The sequence below is a fragment of the Styela clava genome, chromosome 10, assembly GCF_964204865.1.
Source record: "Styela clava chromosome 10, kaStyClav1.hap1.2, whole genome shotgun sequence".
Classification (NCBI taxonomy): domain Eukaryota; kingdom Metazoa; phylum Chordata; class Ascidiacea; order Stolidobranchia; family Styelidae; genus Styela; species Styela clava.
Window position 1 is genome coordinate 2,186,291 of NC_135259.1, and position 14,038 is coordinate 2,200,328.

The window sequence follows — 14,038 nt, forward strand, 5'->3', positions numbered from 1 at the left end:
AAGATGGAGCACAACCTGAACATAGTATTAGTACCAGGTTAGGGTTGTGCGCCATCTTGGTACACATACTACGGGAGCGCCAAAAAATCGTTCCTACTTTCCCTCGATACGAAGATTATAGAAGGTGGCGTTACAGGGTGTAAAATTTACCTATGGTGATATAATTGTTTTGACATACGATTTGCTCAAAATTGCAATATTTGTGGTTTCAAACTAGTAGGCCAAGCAATACATTTTTCTCGGTCTTGTCTAAGCTAGATTATGACTCTTGAATTCTTTAGCTTCAACATCATGAATAATATACGGGGCAAGGTCGACGAGTTTGTAATGTTTTCACTGGAGTCATCGTCTACGCGAATTAAAGAGTCGAACTGAGAATTCCAGACTTGAGACAATCTCATTCGTGATGAGAAACAAGTTGAAATTTTGTACAGAAACTCGGAAAAACTACTAAACGATATTTCATGCAAAAAAAAATATTTTTTTCATTGTTCGGATTTGATTTCGGAGTCAAAATTTTTTACAAACCGGATTTGGTTGTCGGAATCAAAAATTTTGTTCACCCGGAAGGCAGATTGTATATCTGGCACCGAAGTTCTCTTTTGTGATTGGTAGTTTAACACTGACTATATACTGGTGTAATGCGGGTTTTGCAGCAAATGGTAGATGCAAAATTATAAAAAATAATTGTAGAAATAATTTGCGGTACAGTCGTTTCTTTGCTTCGTACGAAAGCCTATTAGCATAATATACAAAACATGCCTAAATTAACAAATCTTTTCCTATCTATTTCTCAGATACACAAAACTTATTATAAATTGATGGCTGTAGTACATTATTATCTGCATGTATCGGGTGACTCACGTTTATGGCAATTGAAGTGGTTTTTATAATGTTGGAATTGGCGTGATGTTCTAAACGAGAAATGCGTCAACTCTATAAAGCGACGTATTGTTGCTAGGAATACAGATATACTCCGAAGTCTATATGCTTCATATGCTAAATTGTTTTTTTCATTGTTCGGATTTGATTTCGGAGTCAAAATTTTTTACAAACCGGATTTGGTTGTCGGAATCAAAAATTTTGTTCACCCAGAAGGCAGATTGTACATCTGGCACCGAAGTTCTCTTTTGTGATTTGTATGACTATGTCTGTATAGAGTGTGGGAGCAATGTTATATATACTGTAATTATCAAGTAAAGTTGCTTTCACTGATCTAGAAAAAAAAAATTGAAAGCTGAAAAAGCAAGTACAAATTCCTTTCATGGATAAAATTAAACATGGTATGTGGGGTGTATGTTCATTGAACACTGAAAGACGTCACATTGTTGTGCTTCGTTGTTGGAGTTATACAGTCTTGTCTAGTGAGATGCGAGCACGTGCAATTTGAGTATCAGAGTTCTGAGTTAAATACGCAAGTTGAATCTGGTTTAATAAATCTGTTTGGGTGAAAAACAGTACAATTTGGCGACGGTGATAATGAAGTACAGCGTGAAACATGAGAAAATATATATATTTTTAAATGGCATTTATATTATAACCCAGCAAAGTAAAACACATAGTTTTGTTCTTTTCCAATGTTTATACACTTTATCTATGTATATTGCTGAATTTTGATATGTAGCTGATTCATTATTATCTCTATTATCTATTGTTTCTGATTATTTAGTCAGGACAGACTTGACCAGTCAGGACCATTATGAGTTGGTCGAGATGATACGACTCCGATCTAGACCTGTTCGTTGTCTTGATTCTGTACACGAGGCTGAACCTTCGTTCACAGTCGACAATGGAGGCTTGGAAGGAAGAGCATATATTTTGGATCTATGTACTTATAAGCTAATGACCGCGTGTGCCTGAAGCTCGCGACTCAAGTCAGGAGCCGACAGCGCTTGCGCTCCGTTAAACGCAGCTCTGCTTCAAGTTCCAACTGGTCTAGCCTAATCATCTACGGGCAACCAACAAATTTCCTGTAACAAACAGTGGACACAAGCTTTACAACTATCTACCAAATACCTATTTAGATTTTAAACCTTCCATATCTTTATTAACTACGCTACGGACAACAAACAAACTTCGCCGGCGTGACAACACGAAGTTCATGGCGCGTAATAAGAATTTCGGAATGCGACACCGGACGGCAATGTAGCCCAGGCCCAGGCTAAAAACGCCCGTCTGAGATAAATCAAGGTACTCGGATGTAATGGACACGTGGGGGACACCACAATAAAAAGTGCTAACCTGAATACACGTGAAACATGGAACAGGCATTTATCGCGGACGTTATAGTGTGGCGGGACTGGAATTGTCCTATTTTGTCATTGTTTTGTATTTTATTTATATTTAGTGTCTAGTTATTGCTGGGGCTGGGCATTTTCGAATACCTTGTGATTTCAGAATCGAATCGAATAATTTTTTCGAATCGAATCTTGAATACTTGGAAATATATAATTGGAAGCGACTTTTTTATAGCAATTGGTCTTCTTAACAAATGATTTACTGTAGAAATAGAATACGTCATTCAGATAGATTACTGAGCGTTCACACCTAATAACAAACACGTTTCTCACTAGAGAGTATAGTCATATGTTAGAATCGCGTTGAAAATATATGGCTTCAATTGGAAAAAAATTTGAAAATTCACCTCGACCATTGGCGGAAAGAAAAACACAAGATGGTGGCGATTCGAAATTAAGCTCTGAACCTATTCGAATAATTCACTATTCGATTCGAAATGCCCAGCCCTAGTTTTTGCATATGCATTGGTGTGTGGAGTCTGAGCCCTAATTCGCCCAATAGTTAGATTCAGTTACTCGACTCCAACCACCACTGCATATGTAAACTGTGCTGCGGATTCGCAGTGTCAGCCTCTTTCTGCTTTGCTGTCCTAAGTGTAAGCTTTGTATTTTGTCGCTCTTATTTTATCTGCTTTAAGCGTGGATTTTACACTATTTTAATAAAGTCTCTTCGTTTGCATCGTGAACTTTGAACCTATTTGTGTGGCTTTGCAGCACACGGGATCTTCTGAACTAAATAATACAGTATTACTAGACTGTATGGACCTTTCCCCGACCTTTGACTTTTATTGTTTTGATTTTGGTCGCTCAGACGAACATTGCAAATATTCAGGCTTGTGTAGGGCGATAGAGTGGTACGTTGCTCGTTTTAAAGGCCTTCGAATGGCATTTCACTGGTGATGGCGGTATTTTCGTGCTTCTAAAGTTATAAGATATTGTCAAGTGATCTATTATTAACGTTATTCCGCCTTCACAATGCCGTTACCCTACCTAACCTAGTTCCAAAAGCTTCATTAACATACAAAAATGGAATCACTCAGAGATGACTTGGTTCTCCAAGAACCTTTCTTTCCACCAGCTGGAGAAGGATACAAAACTTTTCATTGAAAGTTGATATTTAAACTTATATGGTTGAAGAATGTCAGAGGACTGTGAGACCTGCGTGACTACCGGTACCGTATCCCATGGTTCATAGACTACCGTAATAGATAGCGTCCAAGTTAGGACTAAAGTGGTGGGTTTAGTATAGAAACAAATGAAATGCAGGGGCAGTTTGAAAAGTCTTTTAAATACATTTTTGGAAAAATTGCACAAACTACAGCAATCTGTTTTTATGAACAGATGAATATTTTTTCCAGATGGTTCAGTCGTCAATCTTCAACGCTGGAGTTCAAAGCCAAGTGCTATAGATAAGTTCAGGAGACTCTGCCACCACACCATCTTCAAAAAGGGGTGTCGCTGGATAGTCACCAAGTCTCTGGTGCAATTTGTACATGCTAGGCACGGTGAGGGCACTTAAGTTTATGCCGTATCATAGAAACACAGATTTATTAGCTCAGTAAGATGGGTGCAAATATACTATCGAAAGATTAGATTCAACAGGTTTATTGAGGTATTATGATTGATTACATACCACATGAAATTACAAGACCAATAATGTTATAGTGATAAACATGGTTTGAAAATTGTTGAATATTCATCAGAACTAGACTACTGGTGCTTGTTGCCATATCGTTGGACTAACCAAGACTATCCAACAGATGAAAGTGAGGGGGTAAAAGATTTTCCGCCGAGCCAAGCATGTACAAGCCTTCCCCAGCATTGGTAACAACCTATATGGAGGGAACAAAATAGATCCAACAGTTTTGTCGTCTGTAGTTGGTGCTAAGCCCACAAAGTTAGATCGAGCCAGAGTTCCAAGCATACCGGTTCAACCAAAAACAGTCGGGTATCTGATAGGTTTTACAATATAGTTTATTCATTCAGTGTCGAAATAGAATATAACAGATTATAAAAAATATATGATGAAGGAACAAGCAAGAAAAAAAATCCAAGAAAATTACTACAAATTATACAGTTTCCCAGATATTGTGTTGTATAGGATAAAAATACACACCAGATATATGCTTTTAGGCACAACAAACTAAAACCATGGAAGCAATGGAACGTTAAAATAATAGAATTAAATTCATTTCACAATTCCATTCACAGACATAATGCATCACAAAGATTTTACTGCCGAGTTATTTTATTAAAGCTGCCTGGTTCCATCTCCTGATAATATGGGAGAATTGCGCTCACTGAGCACTACCTCGTTGTTATATAGTCAGCCCATAGTCAGATGGGCAAACACCCACCACTTGGTTCGGTTCGAAAGTTATCTGGGGATTATGAACAAGTTGTAATTTATATGACAGTGATAAATGCAAAACAACCTAACAAAATAATGCACACACCACAGATACTACCAAGTGCAGGGTCAACTTCTGGTATCAGAATCAGCTTGGTATGACTTTGCAGTCCGCATAAAAATGATATTGCAATCACCAGGGTCACATCGGACATGGCTTGCATGCGAAGCATCCTCCATAAAGTAACATCATTTTATCACCAATAGATTGTAAAAAATTCTGCATGAAGTCCCAAGTCTTCAATATTAATTTTCCTTCTTTATTCATCATTTTAACAGTTAGCAATTATGACCCCAATGCTGGAAGAAGTACGTGTTTTCTAATTTTGAATTACGTTAAAATTGTTGCCCGATTCTGAATCTTGTTAATTCTTTCGTGCCGTTTCATTATCATTATTTCGTATTTTTTGTTGGTAGCTACTTTTTGAAATCTACGGTATTTTAAGTTATGCTTGACTTCCAGTTTTCTCTGCATTTTGTTTTATGTTGACTTTTTGTGTTGTTTTATGCCAGAGAACCAAAATAAAATGATGATGATGCTTGCTTACATTTTCTGCTGTCTGGCAAAGCACTGTCATTTTCATTAGCGGCACTTGAGGTAGTTTCACCTAAAGAGTCTGGGGGCAATCCCAGACAATCCTTTCTCACTTTCGTCAGATTCGCAAGTATCTGGTGACAGATCCTGTTAAATTATGATCCAAAGTTGAATTATGGTATAAGTAATCCTTACCTCACTATTTGATGGTGCTTTGGGCGACAAGAATCTGATATAGGGTCAGGGTATTCATCAGTTGGTCCATCGCCTCCATGAAAATGCATTGCTTGTATGAAAATTTATTTCATATAAAAATTAACATATTGAATATATCATAGGTATCGAAAACAATATTTATGTTGGCCTACCTTGGTACACACGTAGGTATTTCTGGTGATTTTTACTAGTTTGAATGTGAGGTCTGTTGCATTCCTTTATCCACATCATTGCTTTTTGGCGGTCAATATGTGGCTTCGGAAAAGGCACAAATCTTACTCCATTTGAACGGCAGGGGTACCGTACAGGTTGTCAGACCGGCAAATACCATATGCGCAGCGTTTAAACATAGTTAGTCTACGAAAATAATTCACTAATAGATTCTGTTTAATAAAAATGCAACTTTGTATCGAAGGCCAATTCTTCCGTACTGACATACGGTAGGCTACGGTACCGGTACCCTTGATTGCATCAGTACCGGTATGATATGACTGTCTACAATTTTTTGGTTCGAAATAGCAGTTGGTTGACCTGTACGGTACGGTACCTTAACTGTAAGGTGCCTGCAACGGGTACCGGTACATCCTTTTAGTATAGATATATAGATTTCGTGAACGTGACTTGCAACAAGTAACATACAGTATTACCGCTTTCTAATTCTCGCAGCCCTGAGAAAAAAAAGGGACAAAGATCTGCCTAAACCGCCAGCAACCTGTGATGAACGCGTCCAAAGTTGTCTGAGCGACTTTTCAGCGGAGAATGTTTGTTTACATCTGCTCGCTTGTGATTGGTTGAGAATACGGATGTTTTGATGTCGGGGAAAGGTCCATTAGTGGCGAGCACCTACCGGTATTCCGGTTAAGTCGTACTGCTGCAAATTGACGAGCAAGCGCCAGGATTGGAAAGTCACACGATTTTTTGATAAAAAGTTCATGATGTCACACCGAAGAAAGAATTGCGACCTTGAACGCACGAAAATATGGGATAAAATTGTTGAGATGGAAACCGAAAACAAAGAAATTAAAAACACAAATAAAGAAATTGAAGTTAAAAATAAATCACTGGAAGCTGAAAAAAAGAACTGGCTAGACAACTGCAAGATGCTTTGTCTCAACTGAAAGTAGACAAGACCAGTGTTATACAACTTGAAGAAAGAGATTTTGGCATGAAGGAAGCACTCGAACGAGTGATATGCCGTCTGGAGAGCATTGATGAGGCCATGGCTGAGGGTGAGGTGCCATCATTTATTCATAAACCTATTTTGAAAACAAACCCTTGAGGTGCCTAAGAGTGTTGATAAGAATGGTGAACCAGACTGCTCTGATAATGAATGTTTGATAGATGGTACCGGTACTATTAAAAAATTGAATTTTGCTGATGAGTGTGTGGTTGACCAGTCTACACCTATGTATGCAAGTGTGAATAGTAATATTACTGATTGCAACGCAGTTCCTTTTGGTATGAATCATAGTATGAGAATTGATATACAGCCTGATACTTTTAATGGTGATGGTATGTCTTTGGATGATTATTTGTGTCATTTTTCATCCATTACTACCTGTAATGGATGGACTGATAAAATCGCTGGTGTACACTTTGCTGCATGTATGCGTGGGAAGGCTTTGTCCTTGTTGAATGAATTATTCCTTTCATATAGGCACAGTTTGAGTGTTGCAGTGAATCACTTGAAAAAGCGTTATTATCCAGACGGTAGGGAGTCATACTTTGCTACTTGTTTAATAACAGGAAGAAGTTGGCCACTGAGACGTCAACGGAATATGCTACTTCTCTTCGTGCATTGTCAAGGAAGGCTTATCCTTCTTTGGATGTTATTGCTTGTGAGAATCTGATTAAGCAGCGTTTCATTTCAGGTTTTCCTGATTTCGAGATGTGTAAGACTTTGACCATCAGGCAGACTCAGAGTTTGGATGAATTAATTACTGTGGCTGATGTTTGTCATTCTATTGATGCTACGCACAGTGCACCTGGTTGTAATCGTGATAGTAAGCCCATGGTAGCTGTTGTGAATAATTCTGACTGTGATGATGGTGTGTGTGAATCTGACTTTAGTAAGCTGCGGAATGATATTAGGGAGATGCTTGACTGTTTCCGTGCCATGTTTGACAAAGGTCATCAACCCCGATTTTCCCGTCAGACGGGTGGGCGTAGGAATAAAGGTATTACTTGTTATGGTTGTGGTGCCAAGGGTCACATACGTAGGAATTGCCCGGAGAACCTGTGCCAGAGATGTCATGGCAGAGGTCATATAGCTTCTCAGTGTGATAGATATTATGTTCCACAGAATTCGCAGCCTTCTACTGCGTATTCGGCCCAGCAAATGGCCAATGGCTCAGTAGGAAATTTTTCAGCAGGGAATAGCTCAAATTCTGCCTGTGGTGGGAATGGCCAAACTCGTGAGAGTGGGAATATTTCCCAGTTTCACCCTGCTCTCAAGAATATTGATATGCCTTTAAACAGAAATCAGTAGCACGGGGGTCCTCAGCTGCTACTGGAAAAATGACGAATTTATGCAAGGACCAAGACTTTGATAATTTGATTTGTTCTTTAAGATTACCCACTAGCTGGTATGCTATGGTGGATGTGGATGGCATTACCGTACGTTTTCGTATTGATTCTGGTAGCGCTGCTACGCTTATAGATTATGCAGTTTTTTGTTCTATTGGTGGAAAGGAGTGTGATTTGTCTCCTTGTGACGTTTGTTTTCAAAGTGCTAATGGAACTTCTCTGAAAGCTCGTGGTATGATTGACTTGAAAGTTTGTATTGATTCTGTGTGTGCTGTTCAGAGAGTGATTGTTGCTGATCTCCGTGCCCCCTATGGTTTGCTTGGTATGGATTATTTCCAAAAGCATGACTGTGTTTTGCATATGTCTGTAGGTCAAATGGAAGTTGATGGTAAAACTGTTTCCCTGACTAAGCCTGTTTCGTCTGTTCCTAGTTGTAGAATTGTTGTAGATAAATGTGTGACTGTTCCCAGAGAGAGTGAGATGGTGATTTATGGTCGTTTGAATTGCCCGTGGACATCCAATAGTTAGGTCACAGCTGTGGCAGAAGCTGCGTGTGTGTTTGAGAGCGAGTATGGACATCGTGGTTTATTTTTATTCCTTGGAGTGGTGGCCGCCTCATGCTCTCTAGTGCCTCTCATGGTGATCAATGTTAGCAAGGAAGCGGGAGAAATACCTGCGGATTTGCTGATCGGTTTACTATGCCCAAGAGAAAACCTGACTGTCTCTTCTCTGGAACAAGTGGTGCTGGGTGATGTCATGGACACCAGGGAACTACCTTAAACATTTAAAGAAGCTCGTCGACGACCCAGAAGATTTAACGGAAGAACAACGTCACCGTGTTCATGATTTGCTTGTCGAATTTCAGGACGTTTTTGCTGGTCCTGATGAAAAACTGGGACAAACTTCTGTAGTCAAACATAAGATTAAAACGTCAACATCTGAAGCTTTTGAATTTGCTCGAGAACAGTTAGGTAAATCTGCTGTTCGACAGAAACGTAATTTCAATGCAACTATTAAGCCTTTATCTTTTAATGTTGGTGATCTTGTGTGGTATTTTCAGCTTGGGCATTTCCTCTTGGCCATAACGGAGTTTTTTCTGATGATGAATTCCACAGTAGTCAATGAATCTTTCAAATCCGTGTCCTTGAAATAGTGTTCCATTATTTGTCTTGAGCACTTCACAAAATCCAGGTGTAGCAAATATTTTGTCAAAAATTGGAACCACACTGCCAGCTGATTTTTTATGTAGTCTTCCACCATTGAGTCAATATTAGGGAACCACAATTTTGCTCTAATCAATGCTTTTGTTTCAGCAACTCCTTGATGTCCCTCATGTGCTATGGAGATCATTTGTCATCTTCACAGGAACTACATGAGGAACTACTACTCTCATGTGCTATGGAGACCTTTCTCATCTTTACAAGATGTCACAATACAATGTCCACGAAGAATCATGCCTTGTTCAGTTATGCTCAATTCACTAAATAAACTTTCAAAATTTCGCATTTATTCACGGTTTCGATAATCTTGCCGTTTTCCAGAAACATTACACTTCTTCACATTTTGCATCACGGGGTCATTGAAAGTCTCTCCTTCTATTTCTTTCTGTGCGATAGCTTTTGGACAAGCACTTTCACACACATAGTTCAGAAATTCTTCTGCAATTTTCAGATCACGGTTATTCTCTGCTTTCGATGGATGACGTGACAAATAATCTGCTGGATTATTCGCTCCGGGTCTGTATATTACAGCATAATCATATTACTGTAGCTGTAAACACCATCTTTCTATTCTAACAGACGGCTTTGCAGTGACATTCAAAAATATACTAATCAGAGGTCTGTGGTCAGTAATAACATTGAATTTTACTCCATATAGGTACAAGTGAAAATGTTCAACTTCTCAACGAACAGCCAGTGCTTCACGTTCGATTTGAGAGTAACGAGTTTTTACGTCATCAAGACTTCTTGATGCATAGGCAACAACTTGTACTTTTCCACTTTTTGAGCTTCTTTGTGTCAAAATTGCTCCTATTCCCAATGATGATCCATCTACAATTAATTCAGTCTTTAGATCAGGATCAAAATATGACATAATGGTGTCAATTGTTAATTTTTTCAACTTCAACCAGGCACTTTCACATTCATCACTACAGATGAAATCAGAATTTTTATTTGTCAATTCCCTCAGTGGCTTCACATGGATTGCTGAATCTTCAACGAATCTTGAAAGATATCGTGCCATCCCCAACAAAAACTTCACTTGTGATTTATCTGTAGGTCTCAAAGCTTCTTTGAGTGCTTTAAATTTTTTTGGATCAGGAGACACTCCACGTTCACCAAAAATATTACCATAGAACTCCATATATGATTTAAAAAACTCACATTTTCTTTAATTCATCTTAAGACCATTTTTTGACTCGGTATAAGCATGCTCTGATATGCTTCTCGTGATCAGCATAATTTTTGCTAAAAATATAGATGTCATCAGAAATATTCTTCACGCCTTCTAGTCTTTGAAGAACTTGTTCAATTATGAATTGGAATTTTTAGTCGCTGCATTCACCCCGAAATTGAGACGATTATGTCTATGAATCCCAAGGTGTGTACTAAACGTTGTAATATATCTGCTGTCTAGGTGTAACTCTATTTGATGATATCCTCGGTTTAAATCGAATTTTGAAAATACCTTGCATCCATTCAAGTCGTGAATTAGTTCATCCATTGCTGGCATTTGAAGGTTCACCCTTTTGATAGCTTTATTCGCAGCTCTCATATCCGTGCACAATCGGATATTATCAGGATCACTGGATTTTGGTACCGCAACTATAGGAGATACCCACGGAGTTGGTGTGTTATCTTCACAGATATCCTTTTCATATAGTCCTTTAATTGCTTTTTCCACTTAGGTTCTGGTTTTAAATGTTATTCTTCTGTGTTTTTGATGTACTGGATCCACAAAGTCATCGATGTTCAGCTTTAATTGGTATCCTTTGAGCTTTCCGACACCATGACATATACTATCATACTCTGATAGAATTTCCTTTGTACGCTTTTCTCGTTCATTTTCAATGGAATATATAATCTCCAGTATTCCGAGTTGTTTTGCTGTGCCATTAGACATTAAACAACCTGTGGCATGTTTTGTTACATAAAAATCATCTGACAGTTGGTGGCCACCATTTGACATTCCGTTTGCAGCAAATTTGCCAATTTACTGCAGTGGTTTTTCACTACCATAAGCAAATAACTTTGTATCAGCAGGACATAGTGAGTGCAACATTTGGAAGTATTCCTCCGTATTTCTTGATACGCTTTGTTGTCTAGGATATTAACACTAGAACCACTGTCAACAATAAAACAGCATTTAATCCCATTAACATTCAATTCAACTGTTGGAAGCTTTCTAGAAATCTGAATTTGTTCAACCTTGATTGAGTATTCAGAATTTTCACAACTTTGAGATTCAACTTTAATTATGTTGCTTGAGCTTGATTTCAAATTATTAAGTGAGTGTGAAAACTCCTTTTGTTTTGGCGCCCTACAAAACTTTGCAAAATGACCACAATCATTGCACTTGAAACATTTTCGCCCCTTAGCTGGACACTGACCTTTGTGTGGTAACGAGCCGCCACAATAAAAACAAATTTTTACTGAGTAATTGTTTTTCTTGCGTGTTTTGTTTCGGTTCACTGATTTGATCCGATGCGCATTTTTCTTGTGCAGTTTCTTCAGTGTTTCCTTCCATCACAGACAAGTGGGATTTTGCAAGTTCAATTGCTTTACCAGTGTCGGATAGGGATTTTGAATCCATCTTTTTGCTTAAAGATTTTTTCTATAATTCAGACGATTTGCATCCCTGAATTATTTGAATTTGATTTCACTTTTCCGGGATCGAACTCACAGGTTACTGCCATTTTCTTAAGTCGTGTACAAAATTGATCGAGTGACTCACATTCATTTTGTTTTGCGAAACAGATGAATTTCGTACTCGCTATTGGCTTTAGGGGCAAAATATTACGTCAAGTATCATTTTCCTTCTTCAAGGTTTTGTAATTGTCGTAACATTGCTCACCCATGTAGTGCAACATTAGAGATTTTTTTCTTTCCTTGTCTTCGTCAGAATCTTTGATATTCATTGCAATGGTCAAGTTATAAAATCGTCCAAGCCATTTCTTCCATCTTGGTCCGGAACTTGACAAATCAGCGCAATCAAAAATTGGATAGTCCTGTACGCCACACGCCATTTTTCACGTTTGAAATTAGCGGTGACACTACGTCTGTGAGTAGCGTTACGGTAGCACCTAGAGCAAACTTTTCCGACGAGCTTTTCTATTCCACGTATTTTGGAGACTTAAAAATAATCCTCATCGCCAGATGTAATATTCAAGGGCTTGAATACAAGTAACACAGGTTTCAATTGCTCACAGAATATATATTGAATGGAAGTAAATGGAAATACAACATACGTCTGTCACTCACATAGATTAGTTTTAAAGTGTTCTATCACGTGGCCTGAACTAGATCACTAGGTGTCCTCATATTATTGCGTCATATACCAAATATAAGACATAGAATATAGCAGTATTTCATAGATATTACAGGGAGCCGATTTACCACTGATTTAGCCAATAATAGGTAATGAATATTGCTACAAGCATTGCAAGGTCTTGGTGGAGTCTAAAATGTTCTAGATGATATTATAGTGGTTCATCGGGTGATAGAAACCGATCATGATGAAAAATTGAAGAGACTTCTGATGCGACTCCAAAATTTGGGTCTCACATTGAATAAAGGAAAGTGTTAATTTAGAATGTCAAAAACTGAATTTATGGGGCATGTTATAACAAGCCAACGGAATATGTCCCTATGATTGGAAAGTTAAATCTAGTGAAAACGAAAGAGAATCTGAATTACCATCCAAATACGAATATTTTTTGGTGTGCAGGATATATATATTTCCGACCATGCAACATTGTCAGAACTATTTGAAAAGGACAAGAAAATGAGAAAACTGAAAATGGGATCGAGAACAAAAATGTTTACGTGAAACGATGCGCCATAGATTGACAAACGCAAGCATATTGGAAAACTACGACAAAAGTTCTAAAAAACAAGTTATGATTGACGCCGGTCCAGTAGAAGTTGAAAGTGTGTTGGTATAAGAGCAAATACCCAAGAAGCAAATAATTTTCTTTGCACGCAATAGTTTAATTGATACTCCCCTCCCGTATCGTGTGTACCAGGTTAGGGTTAGGCCATAATTTTATTCCGATTTTCCTAATTTTGGTTATATTACGAGTTCGGGGACTGTTTGTGTTAGCCAAGTGAATATATCCCCTGCCCATAGGCTTTCGTCCCTTTTACACAACTTGATGTAAAGTAGGCGAACAAAATTAGTTACCCCAGACATTTCTAGACGGAGAAAGCAGAGATGGCCATAGTTTTGACATTCGAAAGATTCCCTTTGTATCGAGTTTGAACTGGTAATAGATTGCATACCACTTGAATTCATTTACAAAAGTCCAAAACAAGTGCGAGAGTTGAGGTTCTACGTTATAAATAAAGCGAGAAATTATTAGATGAAACTGAGAAACATGTTAAATTTATTGCTGTTAGAGATCTTGGTTTAACCAAGTTAAATTTTCCCGTGGATCAATCAGTACGGAATAAATTTACAGTTTTTGTATCAAATCAATATGTATGTCATTTCAATCATTTTTTGCATTTTAAAAGGGCCCACACTCACGCCTCAAGAATCACATATATACCAACAAAAATATCTGTAAATTGTTTTACGTTTATTCAACCAAAACAAAAATAATAATTTAAAGTTAAAAGATATACCGGCATGAAATGATGAAACTTCAGTTGGAATTGGTAGTTTAAAGCTAACGGAACCGAATCAATATCATTCGGTGCGACTTGAACAAAAATTAAAGACGGCATGCTTTTAAAATTTTTTAACAAAATAAATGATATTTTGTGTTAAATGGTCGACTGGTAAAACTTAAAAGCTTGCTTCATTGAAAATGGTTTTGAGTTATTTTCTTCA